Source organism: Gymnoscopelus braueri, assembly GCF_963280865.1.
Source record: "Gymnoscopelus braueri genome assembly, chromosome: 12".
In the NCBI taxonomy this organism is placed as follows: Eukaryota; Metazoa; Chordata; class Actinopteri; order Myctophiformes; family Myctophidae; genus Gymnoscopelus; species Gymnoscopelus braueri.
Window position 1 is genome coordinate 11220519 of NC_137614.1, and position 12245 is coordinate 11232763.

Below are 12245 nucleotides of genomic sequence, written 5' to 3' on the forward strand. Positions count from 1 at the left end.
GTGTGTTTTTGTGACTGGCTTCTGAGCATGGGTTCAACATCCAGGAGGAGTTGAAAGGACAGACCGGTAGCAGAGGCCAAATGACGATATTTTTGGTGAGTATTTTGAGGTAGGCAGTTATGTGATTGTATTTTCACAGTACAGTACGGTTGAAGGATGGGGAGCGTGTGTGTGTGTGTGTGTGTGTGTGTGTGTGTGTGTGTGTGTGTGTGTGAGAGAGAGAGAGAGAGGGGGGGGCAGTGGGGGTCAAAGCTGTGTATTATGATGTATTATGATGTATTATCCTTGTGTTTTTGCTTACTGTAAATCGCTCTGGATTAAGAGCGTCTGCTATATGCCTGAACTGTAAACTGTATTATATAGCATATGCGTCCTGTATTCTGTGGGGGGAGGGGACATGTCATGTTCATTAGTTTACAGTGTGCATAAATCTCTCATGCTTGGTTGAGCGGCTGAAGTATATGCATTGATTTGATTCGCATAGAGGTACTTGTTTACAGTTCTGGCCCACCCCGCCTCCCCTAAGGGTTCCATGTAGCCAGTCAATGTACTGTATAATCAATACTGTGTATGTGATCAGCCAGAGAGCTCTTACGCTGTATATTAATGCAGTGGTTCTCAAAGTGGGGTCCGGGGACCCCCCCCAGGGGTCCTTGAAGGGGTTCCCCAGCAAATGTTAGTTAATAAAGCATTCAAATCAGTTTAATCTACTTCAACTCTACTGTGTATATATACATCGGCTATCAAAAGAATGTTGGGGAAAAAAAGTATATTTTGAAAACATTTTAACGCAAATCTTGTATTGGGGTTCCTTCTGGCTGAAAATATTTTCAGACAGGCAGCCAAACACTTTCTAATTTGAGGGTCCTTGACATGAATAAAAAAAAAACCCACTGCTATACATTAATGCACGGTCAAGAGACTGCCAATGCAATTTCTGGCCATTCAGTGAAAAATTCAAAGAGGAGATTGTGTGCACATCTTGTAACTGTATTTAGAAGAAGGTGGCATCATCATTCTCTTATTTTGAGCGTCTGAACCCAAATGGCTTCCTGTTGAGTATCACAGTCTTTATAAAGCATTCAGCTCCCATCCCTGGAGGGTTAGAAAGCAGAACTGTAAAGCCAGCACAGCAGTAATATGAGAGTAACAACAGAGACAGAGAGAATGGGCTCGGGGACAGAATGTGGATCGAAGATCTGTGTGGAAGTGAAACTGTACATGAATTCTACCTCACAAAGAGAAAATAATAACAGGTGCCGTGGCGTGAGGAACCAGAAGAGAAATGGGTGTGTCTGTCTGGGACAGAGCGATCACAAAAGCAATCAGATCCTGTTTTCTGTCAAACAAGTGGTGATGAAAAACATCTTACATCATTAACCACTTGAACCACTAACCCCAGCATCCAGATTCTGGGGGGAACATTAGCAAAAAATGTGTGGCGAAGAGATTTGGTGTGTAGATGGAAAGAAATAGTCAAAGTAGAGTTGTAACTCAAGTCCGGTTCTCTAAAGACAGTGGTTCCCAAACTTTTTAGCTCAAGACCCAAAAGAGAAATTAGACGACCCAAACTAGTGAAAATAACAGATCTACAGGCTCCCAACGCATCGCTTCGCGCCACGTTGTGAGCTTGTAGAGCTGCTATTTTCACTAATTCTTAAACGTGTTTTTAATGGAAATTTTTGATTTTGACATTTTATTTATGAAATACTTTTGAAAAAATTTGATTTTTTTCTAATTGATGAAAAGTTGTGATTTATTTTGTTTAAACTTGTTTAAATCTCTTGAAATAATAAATATATATTTTTTTTAAACCAAAAAAAAACTGTGCTCTAAGACTAGAGGGTTTAAATAGTTAGGGTGCTTTCCTCTCCTAGTGTCAAAACAATACCACGTGTTCACTACAATCTCACAAACACAAAAACATTATATTACGATGGCCTTTGTATCAATGTTTATCCGATCCATGGCGTCTCTCGAGGTCCAGAGAGAGCCGTGTTGGTCCCAGCTGTGTGTCTGTGTATCTTTATCACCATATACTGCCTCTGGCCAATAAACAGTTTCAGATGCGATGATACAGGGACATGGAGAGCTGAGTAAACACTGGATCGATGGGATGAGTCTTTTTGTAGAGTGTTGTTTACGAGGAGAGAGGCAGGCAGGCAGGCAGCGCTAGGAGACTGTGTTCAAGGTCACATCGGTGACAACTGTACCGTACCGTCCCTCCTCGCGTTTGTAAGGTGGGATGACACATCGGTGACACGTGGTTATGTCATTGTTCCGTAAATGATTACCCCCCCCGCCCACCCACCCAGTCCTGTTCCCCTTCCCTTATCTTCTATATAACGTCTCTGTCGGATGGAAACCTCATACGTCCAAAACTGTTACTTTTCAAGATTCAAATTCAAAAATAGAAAAAGTAGCAGATCTACAAGCTCGAAACGTGCCGCTTCGCGCCACGTTTCGAGCTTGTAGATCTGCTACTTTTGATGCTTTTGTGTGACGCTGTAGTATGATCAAGGACGTTAATTTACGAAAAAAAAAAAAAAGTTAAAACATGGAGATACAGTAAGAGGTTTCTGCCTGACAGCAACGATATTGTCTCTCTCTCTCTCTCTCTCTCTCTCTCTCTCTCTCTCTCTCTCTCTCTCTCTCTCTCAATTCAATTCAAAGGAGCTTTATTGACAGTCACATCATCAGGTGTGTGTGTGTTGCGTGAACACATCATTAGCATACCCTGTTTTCCTCTCCGCTCCTGTCTTTTCCCTGGACCCTGACCAGTGACCACAGGTTGTGGTGTAAAAGCAGGTTGATGGATCTGAGCTTCTGACACATGGCCACATATCTTTTAATTACCGCCTGTCAGTCTCTCACACACACACACACACACACACACACACACACACACACACACACACACACACACACACACACACACACACACAATAACAGCAGGCACGTGCACAAGTGCTCACAGACACGTTCTCATCCATCTAATGGATCTGTCTTTGCTTTAACTGGGCTCATATTTCACTCCTTAGTGAGGGAAGGAGCCTGGCCAACAGGTCCATTATGGAGAGGAGAGGAGAGGGGAGGGGAGGGGAGGGGAGAGGAGGGGAGGGGAGGAGAGGAGACGGGAATAGAGCAGAGGATAGAGGACGGGACGGGACAGGAGGAGAGGAGAGTGGGGTAGTATAATTGCATAGGGAGATGGGGAAGGTGATGAGGAGAGAGAGAGAGAGAGAGGGAGGGAGGGAGGGAGAGAGAGAGAGAGAGAGGGAGGGAGGGAGAGAGAGAGATCAAGAGACGGAGAGAGAGAGAGTGCAGGGGCGGGGATACGGCTGCAGGCGTACTGCGGCAGCAGCACAGCGAGGTGACGTTATGGCTGATTGGCGAGAGACACACACACACACACACACACACACACACACACACACACACACACACACACACACACACACACACACACACACACACACACACACACACACACGTCCCAGAGGCCTGCCAGGCTAAAGTAGACAGAAGCACAGGCACATGGAGTGAGCCACCAGACACCCTCAGTAGCATACAGATGATAGGACAGATAGGACACACACACATCCATCCTCCTCTCTCTCATCCTCTCCTTTATATCCTGATGCATGCAGAGGGTGAGTGGGAGCTTGTCTTCACTTCAGCTTGTTCGAATGTCGACTTCTTGTTTTGGTTCTCATTTGGTGAACTTGTACACGTGTTCTTTTAACTGTGTGTATCTGTGTGTCACTCACTGTGATTGTGACTGGGACGTCATCGCTGTAGCTTTGCTCTTGGGCCTGTGTGTGTGTGTGTGTGTGTGTGTGTGCGTAGTCATATTTTAACAGTGTCTTCATGTGGTCTTAGGTAATCTAATGCAGTGGTTCCCCAACTTTTTAGCTCGAGACCCAAGAGAGAGATTTGATGTGAAAATAGCTGATCTACAGGCTTGTAGATCTGCTATTTTCACTACTTCTTAAAAGTTTTCTTTTTTTAATTTATAGAATTTCTTTGATTTTGTTACATTTATTTATGAAATTATTTTTTTTTTAAATGAATTTGTTTATTTATAAAAAAAACAATGCTTTTTTGGGAATGTTTTGAAAATCTTTTGAAATTATAATAATTAAAATATGTTTGGGAAACAGCGATCTAATTGGTGGAGGTACGGAGGCATACAGGCAGACGGGGAAAGTAAGAGAGAGAGGGAGGGAGTGGGGCAGGGCTTATAGATAAATAGGGGAGGGGGTGAGAGGGGTATCCCGTAACCAGGGGTGACTTGATGCGATCGGCCTGAGTCAGCGCTACGCGGGCTGGATGAGTCAGTGCAGCATGCGGCGGTGTGTGTGTGTGTGTGTGTGTGTGTGTGTGCATGCTTCAGATAGCTCAGCTGAGAATACTGATCGCACACCGCAAGTCTCCATCGCCATTTGTTGTGGATGCTTGCACGCCTTTAGAATGAAGGGATGCTCATGGTATGCTGAATTTTTGTTGTTCTCTGTGTGTGTGTGTGTGTGCGTGTGTGTGTGTGCGTGCAAGCTTAATTCTATGTGTGTGTACTGTGTATGTGGATATTCATGTACCTATGCTTTAATTCATCCACAGTAGAGTGTGTTTGTGTGTCATACGTGTGTATACACACATCCATGGATGCAGGTGTCTGTGTGTGTGTGTGTGTGTGTGTGTGTGTGTGTGTGTGTGTGTGTGTGTGTGTGTGTGTGCGTGTGTGTGTGTGTGTGTTCGATGAATAGTTGGTGAGTGATCTGGAGTCTAGGAACTCATTGGCCCGATTGTGTCTCCATATGCTTTCATAATCATACTGCGTAGTGTGTGAACTCTTTTCATGTCACTGCTTGTATGAACAAAAACATTTGTCACTTCAGCTCAACTGTATTCATGGCCCATTCATACATCTGACTCACTACAATCACACAGAACAGCCGGTCAAATGACATTTTTCCTTCCTAAAAAAAAAAAGATGAGAACATTGATTCCATTGAAAGAAAGTGACTTTGAAAAAGCGAGTCACCTCCTGGGCTCGGAGTGGACCCCCTTCCGATTGGCTGAAGACGTTTGTTTCTGTTTGTCACAGCTTCCTGTCTCTGTGAATGGCGAGGCGCCGCGGGCCAATGGGACGGCAGCGGTGAGGATGCAACAGTGATCCAGGAAAAAACAGCCCCCATTGTTCCTGAGACGTTCAGAGAAGTGTGACCTCCCCACAGCCTTCACCGCCAGGCCCGCCCGGCCTATAACGGCACAGCTCAGCACAGCACAGCACAGGAGAGGGCCGCACGCCAACACAGTGCAACACTTTACCGGTAGGTCCCTGCTGACGTATCAGGGATGTGATTTATTGATAACATATTGTTATTGTTGTTGTTGTTATTATGCTATTGTTATTGGAGTCTAAGGTATCTGACTGAAACTATTTGTTCGTTCAGTGTTTATGTCACTGCTGTCAATGGGAGATTGCAGTGTTTTGACATCATCGGGTGTCACTTTGACCTTTGACAGACACTTGGCTAGTTTTACTATTGTTGTTGTTTAAATAATAACGTTGTTTTGATGTGCACTGGCCGCCGGCTGGACTAACACACACACACACACGTGTGCGCGCACACACGCACGCACGCACGCATGCACGCACGCACGCACGCGCACACGCACACGCACACGCACACACATTGCTAACACCCTTCAGTTTACAGCCAGGTCCCACATTGCCCCCCACCTCTGTCAGCCTTGATTGATTTTGTGATGAGTCAGAGGGTGTGTGTGTGTGTGTGTGTGTGAGAGAGGGTGTGTGGCTATTTGATCAGACTAAACTCTCGTTCAGAAACAGTGTGTCATCATGGGACAGGGAGGAGAGAGGGAGGTCTGTTAAAACAATGTGATACAATCATGAGGGGAAAATCAAATCTTTCTCTTTCTCTCTCTCTCTCTCTCTCTCTCTCTCTCTCTCTCTCTCTCTCTCTCTCTCTCTGTGTGTCTAGCATGCTATGGTGCTTTTCTCGAATGTTCAGAAGTTGCATTCATTAAGCTGATTAGTTTCATTGAACCGATGAGGAAAAATACATTACCTCAGCTAATTTAGCCTAACACCTAATGGAGAGGAGAGGAGAGGAGAGGAGAGGAGAGGAGAGGAAAAGAGAGGAGAGGAGAGGAAAAACCAACACAAGAGAGAGGAAAAGAGAGGAGAGGAGAGGAGAGGAGGAACCAACACAAGAGAGAGGAAAGGAGAGGAGAGGAAAAGAGAGGAGAGGAGAGGAGAAACCAACATAAGAGAGAGGAAAGGAGAGGAGAGGAGAGGAGAAACCAACATAAGAGAGAGGAGAGGAGAGGAAAAGAGAGGAGAGGAGAGGAGAAACCAACACAAGAGAGACGAAAGGAGAGGAGAGGAAAAGAGAGGAGAGGAGAGGAGAAACCCAATGTTAGCCTCATAGCATAATTGCCTATACACCATATGGCATATTTTTAAGGTTTTCAGTAAAGAAGAAATTAAATACCTAGGCAAGTTTCTTTGGTTCCTGTTTATCTGCCTTTATTCATATCTGCCTAACTCTACTTTCCTAACACTGCTGATTCATCCTGCCTTATTGCATTATGTTCTCAGCCTATCAGAATGCCTGTTACATTCAAAGATTTCTGCCTATAGTCCAAAAGTTGGCTTAAAAGCACTTTCTGCCTAAGTCATTTTGGAATGTAACAAGCACTCTGATAGGCTGATGGCATAGGCAATAAGGCACAATGAAGCAGCAGTGTTAGGAGAGTAGAGTAAGGCAGAAATGTCAATTTGGACAAAAGATTACGTAGGCAATCATGCTCTGAGGCTAACGACAAGCAGTGAGAGAAGGTGATGTGCTTCTGCTCTTCTAGATTATGACCACTAGGTGGCAGCACAGTCCTGCTGGAGCAACGGAGGTTTCATGGACATTCTTTGTATTCAAAGATTGAGGTGAACCCATGATTTTTTTTGAATGAATGAAAACAAGTTAATCGTCAAATGTTCATATTCAAAATGAAGTTGCCAGACATGTCACAGGCAGCACCTGGGACCAAACAGGTTGGTTGACTAAGTTTGTTGTGCAATAGAATGTTTCAGTAGTTCCTCTGAAGACAGCACTGAGAGTTAGCATGAGCACATCACACACTAGAAGTCATCCCCACCCATCTAAAGCCTCATTTATTATACTAGCGTCATTTATACAATAAGCCTACAGATTTAAGGGCTAATAACTAAAGCCTAATGAATGACTCATTTACACTCTGTCACATGAAGATGTCAGAATCAGCTTTATTGTCACATCAGATGTTTATTGTTTACAAGTGAAATCCTTGTCTTGTGGACACTTCGACACTAACTCTGTGGGAGCCCGGGATCGAATTGGAAACCTTCCGTTTTCCAAGCGGCCGCTCTACCTCCTGAGCTACTGCCGCACAGGTAGTCAGTGCTGGAGAGATAAGGATAGAAACAGGTTAAATGGTAAATGGTGCATTTATATAGCGCTTTCATCCAAAGCGCTTTACATACTGTAGATACATAGATTACATTCACCCATTCACGCACACATTCACACACCGATGGCGGAGGAAACCATGCAAGAAACCAACCTGCTCATCGGGAGCAATTAGGGGTTCAGCGTCTTAACTAGGTTAAATAATCAAGATAAATACAGATGGGCCTAGTGTATGTACTGTAGTAGCAGTTATATGTTTAGAACATTAGCATCAATAGTAGGTGTGCACATAACATGCTGCCATGAGGCTAGGGGGGGGGGGGGGGGTTCCCCCAATATAGCATTGGTTTAACCCTATATGCATCAGCTATATTTGAAAATAACAATCGAAATAGAATTTAGAATATTTTTTTAAACATTTTAAGAACACAAATCTTGTATGGGGGTCCCTGGTAGAATATATTTTCAGGTGGGGGTCCGCGGCCAAATACATATTAATTTGGGCTCCTTGACACGAAAAGGTTTGGGAACCACTGCAATAGAGCAATTTGTGCAACAAGGAAAGGTAAAAAACACATATTTTCACATTCACATTATTTCACACGTGGCTTTACAACCAGAACTGACCTTCAAGCAGATGAGGTGATCTCTGCTTGTGCAGTTCTAGATTATGATCACCACTACAGTATATAATAACTGATTTTCCATTGAGCTTCACTGTTGTGTTGTGATGTCCGCTCTGAATTATTTAGCTCTGCTGGGTCCATCGATTTCACAAGGTTATCTTTCTTGTTTGGCTCCTTCACTCTTGCTGTATCTCATATAGCCTACTATAGGCTACAGATATTATTAGCAATTCCTCAGCTTAAACACACACACACACACACACACACACACACACACACACACACACACACACACACACACACACACACACACACACACACACAGTGACACACACACACACACACACACACACACACACACACACACACACACACACACACACACACACACGCGTCACCGCCACAATACACCACCACCAGCTGAGGCTCTGTATATCATTATGAACTAATAGTGTGAAGTCATACTGGTATGACCTCAGTGGGGTCATAAGGGACTGAACATTTCCATACAGATAGGACTACAGCTGTACTACTAGGAATTCTATCAGGCAGACTGGAATTCTGATGCTCATTAATGGTGTGTGTGTGTGTGTGTGTGCGTGTGCGTGCCCCACTGGTCCTCCAGAGAGAGAGATGAATACGAGGTTGGGGGAGGGGAGGAACCATAGGAGGAACGAGAGATGAAGGGATGGGGAGAAAGGAGAGTAGGACAGGAGTGGAAGATGGAGATTTACAGCTGTGACATAGAGTCACGTCTGTCTCTGTTAACCAACACTTTATTAAGTCAGTGTCTATGTATGTATCTATGATCAAGTCATCTTTAGTGCCAAGTTAAATGAATGACAGCTGAGTGAGTGTGTGGCGGGCGGGCTCAGCTCTGTGTGTGGCGGGCTCAGCTCTGTGTGTGCGTGTGTGTGCGTGTGCGTGTGTGTGTGAGATGTATTACTATACTTCTGAGGGCCAAATATCCCCACATGTATAGTACAATTATTATAATTTTTTTCTAAATTTTTATCTCATGATTTTCTAACCCTTTTTTTCACGTAATCCTGGGCGCTACTCTCCCTCTGCCTGCCTTGGGAGAGCCCAGAACTGAGCTCATGCCTCTTTCAATGCATGAGGAGCTAGCAAGCCGCTTCTTATCACCTGACGGGGGAGTTTCCCCGGAAGGACGTAGCGCGTGGAAGGAACACGTTATTCCAACCAGTTCCTTTCCCCTCCATCAGACGCCCCGGCTGACCAGGGGGAGGCAATATAGAGACCAGGATTACTGCATGTTTTTTTGTGAGGGTACCTACCCTAGTATAGTAGAATTTAAGAAACGGACACATTGTGAAGACACCTTTCCTGGTCCTAACAAGATCATTTTTTGTTTTTTTCTGGTTAAAAACAAAGGGTTAGAGATAAGCATATGATTAGGATTATAGGCATTAGAGGTTAGGTAGGGGTTGTGGTTGGAGTTCTGCCGGATTTATTCTTAGTTGCGTACCTCTGTCATGCACCAAGAATAGCAAATCTACAAGCTCGCAATGCTGCGGTGACCTGATGTGGTCTTGTAGATCGGCTAGTTTTGGTGTGCGACAAAAATGGCATTTATAAAATTGCATTCCTAAAATGTTTGTCTTCACAAGTATACAGTAGTAATACAAACGTGTGTGTATGCATGTGAGAGTGTGTGTGTGTGTTTGTACTATAATGTGTGTGACAATATGTGAGGAAGGCAGGATGATGTGGTGGAGGTGAGGTACACAGTAAAATCCTCAGTGTTCATTTATCCATTTGTAACTCTGAGGCTATACAAATGTAAAATGGATCCTTACGGTTATGTTTTGGTTACATTTGTATAATCCTTGCAACAAAACAGTTTTAAGGTCAACAACTAGGACTGCAGGAAAGAAATCGATTCAAATTCAAAAATCGATTCTCATGTTGGACGATTCAGAATCGATTTCCCGGCTGAATCGGGAAAGAAAATCGCTTTTGAATCGAAAAAAAAAAAAGTTTTTGAATTGAGAATCGTTTTGAATATACAAAATTATTTTTGAAGATTCACAGCCCTATCAACCACACCAATGCAACTCCTTGCATCTGCCATTGGGGATAATGCAAGCAGTTGCAAGTAGCTGCATGTTGCAAGGAGTTGCATGCAGCATGGTGAATCATTGTTGTGGAGTGTTTAACCTGCTCTTTACTCAGAGCAGGTTAAAAAGTTACCTGCTCTGAGGAAGGCTGAGGCCGAAACACGCTAGTGTTCTCAATAAATAGAAGAATGTGCATCTGAGACTGTCTATTGCATGCATTATTTGACAGTGTACTTTCCCATGGTTAGTACAGAACGGTCTTGTCAGGTATCGGAGAGACTTCCTGACAGGTAGAGACCCTATACCTGCTAGAGGAACACACTCACCTCCGCTGAGAAGTATAGTATAATTGAATACACTGTGTGTATGGAGAACTGCATAGAAAGCGCTGGTTTGTAATTTCACACAGTGCTGTGTGGCAACTGGAAGATCTGCAAAAACAGTGCTCTCAAACAGTTGTAAATAATTGTATTTTTGTGTTATCAGACAGGTTTAGTTTGACAATCTCTGGTTCACTAAAGAAGCTTCTCAAGATGTCTCTCGGCAACACAGATCGGTATACTATAGGGCATAATGTGGAGTGTGTGCATGCGTGCGTGCGTGCGTGCGTGCGTGTGTGTGTGTGTGTGTGTGTGTGTGTGTTAAAGTTTGTGTGAATTCCCGTGCGCTCATCATGAATGCTACCATGTCATAGTTCTATGACATTCTTTTTATAAAGAAACAGCAAACTGAGGCTGAGACTTCCAAACTGGAATAAATAAATAATAATACATGTCATCAACAAATACAAACAATAAATGTGCAAAAAGAGATGAGAAAATTACATTTACCTCCCATTGTGGTCTCCAGGCCAATTTTTAAAGAAACCAGTGTCACACATCCTTGTAAATGGATGGTGTCAGGGAATTCCACATTTTAGTGGCAGAGTAGTAGAATGAGAATTTTCCCATGTTTGTTCTAAATGTGGGTGGTACCAGATCATGGTTGCTCCCTCTAGTATTGTGGCTGTGGTTGTCATTCCCTTTGGAGAAGTAGTTTGACAGGTATGAGGCTATTGAGGGCACTGTCTCTTTGACTATCTTAAACACCCTGAGCCATCCCAAACTAGCAAAGTGTGTTGGAATTAGGTGGGTCGTGGGCTTAAGGCCGAGAAGTAGGCGCATCAGTTTGTTTTGGGAGCTCTGAAGCTTAGTTTTTAGTGACATTGAGATGTCACTAAAAATAACCAAGAGGTGCAAGCATGTACGGTATGGAAGACAAGTGTTTCATTCAGGTGATATGGAATGCGTTTCGTTTAGAAGTTGCGTGTACGACTCTTGAGAATAGCGTAGAGTTGAATCAATTTGCTTCTTGTTCCCCTTTCCCAGGTGGTTGTGTGATATCTGCCACTGTGCGTGCTTCTCTTTCCCCTTTTCCACCCGTCTACCGCGTGTCCACTTCCTCCACTCATGTCCCTCCAGTACAGTAACAGCGAGGTAGTTCAATTACATGATATATTACATTAAAGTTCTTCTTCAGCCGGTCGACACAGACAGACAGCCACCCTGCAGTTGGTTGGAGACCAGAGAGACTGGTGGTTGGTGAGCTCAGTTTATAGGGCTTTGGGAGGGTGCTGCTGGTGACTGCAGGGTGCAGGGAGGTTACAGTAGGCGAGAGGCACTGGATCTTAGGACACTGAAACAGCACAGGTGAGGATATATAATCCCAGATTGATTCTGTCAAAAGTTGTAAAATCCTGAGTGGTTAATTTAACTCTTGAGAGTGAGCAAATGTACGAAAGGGGTCCGTTTGGTTACATTTGCACACTCTTGGGAATTCATGGATAAATGAACACTGAGGATTTTAGCTATGTAGGAAGGGAATTGCGGAGTTAGGAGTATGTGGGTTCTTTCTTCTTTTTTTGAGAGGGGCAGGGTGCTGTGTGTGTGTGTGTGTGTGCGTGTGTGTGTGTGTGTGTGTGTGTGTGTGTGTGTGTGTGTGTGTGTGTGTGTGTGTGTGTGTGTGTGTGTGTGTGTGTGTGTGTGTGGCCACATGTGTATGGGTCCACTGTACACATGTGTGCAAAG

The 12245-nt window shown here is 44.0% G+C and overlaps 1 protein-coding gene across 8 annotated transcripts in view; it reads left to right on the plus strand.

The window, feature by feature from the left end:
- Nucleotides 1-12245, plus strand: part of nav1a (neuron navigator 1a) — a 154944-nt gene continuing 142699 nt past the window's right edge. For 7 of the 8 annotated variants that reach the window (XM_080444380.1, XM_080444383.1, XM_080444385.1 and 4 more), the window contains exons 1-2: nt 1-95; nt 5108-5333. The gene's annotated coding sequence lies outside the window, so the exon portion shown is untranslated. Of the gene's footprint in view, nt 96-4368; nt 4491-5107; nt 5334-12245 lie in introns of those variants that run through there. The other variant, XM_080444381.1, reaches the window with a different exon arrangement.